Source organism: Triticum aestivum, chromosome 3A (genome assembly GCF_018294505.1).
Source record: "Triticum aestivum cultivar Chinese Spring chromosome 3A, IWGSC CS RefSeq v2.1, whole genome shotgun sequence".
In the NCBI taxonomy this organism is placed as follows: Eukaryota; Viridiplantae; Streptophyta; class Magnoliopsida; order Poales; family Poaceae; genus Triticum; species Triticum aestivum.
The window spans coordinates 716,447,269-716,448,712 of NC_057800.1; the positions used below are offsets into that span (position 1 = coordinate 716,447,269).

The window sequence follows — 1,444 nt, forward strand, 5'->3', positions numbered from 1 at the left end:
ACAAAAAACATCAGTCTTACCATTTGTGCGCCCGCCTCCACCTGAGCCGCCTGAGTTGCAGGAGTTGCCATGGTTGTGGTTCGGGTCACCACAGTTGTGGTTGTGTCCAGCCGATCCACACATGCGGCCATTGCCGCCGGAGCCACCAGACCCGCCGCCGTCGCGGTTGCGGTTGCCACCTGAGCCGCTGTTGCGGTTGCGGTTTCCGCCGCTGCCACCTCCAGAATTGCGGCTGACGTTGTTCACGGAGGGTGCGCTGGAGCCATGAAGCTGAGGAACATGATCATGGTGCTGATGACGGATCTCAAAATCGAGCATGTGGGAGTAGAGGTCGTTGAGGGAGATTGCATCAACCCGAGTGGTGACCAAGGTGACCAGGGGGTCATAGCTGGAGTCGAGCCCGGTGAGGAGGTAGATGACGATGTCGTCCTCATCGAGCTGCTTGCCAACAGTGGCGAGGGCGTCGGTGATGCCCTTGACCTTGGTGAAGTAGTCCACCATGGACATCTCGCGCTTCTGGATCGTGGCAGCTGTCGACGAAGATGCATGATGTGCGCCCTGGAACGGGTCGCATACGTCCGCTCCAAGGCACTCCAGACCGCGGCAGAGGACGGCAGAAACAGAACCTACAGCAGGGTCTGGTTGGAGAGTGTGGAGAGGAGGAAGCTGAGGCAGTGTTGATCCCGTGTCACCCACGAGATGTACGCCGGATTGGGTTCCGGCGGAGCTCCATCAGCGCCGGCAATGACCTTGTTAGGGGCCGGCTCCGATCCATCAGCGAGACCCATCTAGTGGGCATCGCGCAGCGCCGGAAGGATTTCCGCCTTCCAGAGGAGATGTGTATCGTGGGAGAGTTTGACAGTGACTAGGCCGGTGAGGGATGGCGGGGCATGGAAGGCGGAAGCCATGATGCCGGCAGACTGGGTGGTGAGCACGCCGGAAGTTTGCGACATGAGGGCGGAGCTGGTGGCGGCTGCAGCGGTGGACGAGGTTTGCCTGGGGATTGTCGACATCTAGATGGGAAGGGGATGGTCTGATACCATGTAAAACGTAATGGTTTTAGGTTTTGGCACACATCAATTGATGCGGCCCTGGTCAGAGAGTGGCGTTTTGGCTCCTAGGTGCATATGCACCCATTGTCGAAATCCAAATTCCTAGAAGTTGAAAAATTCGAAACAAAAATCCCGCGTGTATATCCGGACATTTTATGTGCGTTCACAAGGTTTCGGTGAAAAACGACGTTTTTTGTGGCTTGTGTAAAAAAGACAATTTCTGATGCTTCATTCTAACTATTCACGAGGCATTTCTTTATCTTTTTTACACAAGCCACAAAAAACGTCGTTTTTCACTGAAACCTTGTGAACGCACATAAAATGTCCGGATATACACGCGGGATTTTTGTTTCGAATTTTTTAACTTCTCGGAATTTGGATTTCGACAATGG

The 1,444-nt window shown here is 54.4% G+C and overlaps 1 pseudogene; it reads right to left on the reverse strand.

Annotated features, from left to right (window-relative positions):
- Nucleotides 1-302: 302 nt before the first annotated feature.
- LOC123063880 (uncharacterized) lies at nt 303-441 on the reverse strand (annotated as a pseudogene).
- Nucleotides 442-1,444: the final 1,003 nt, after the last annotated feature.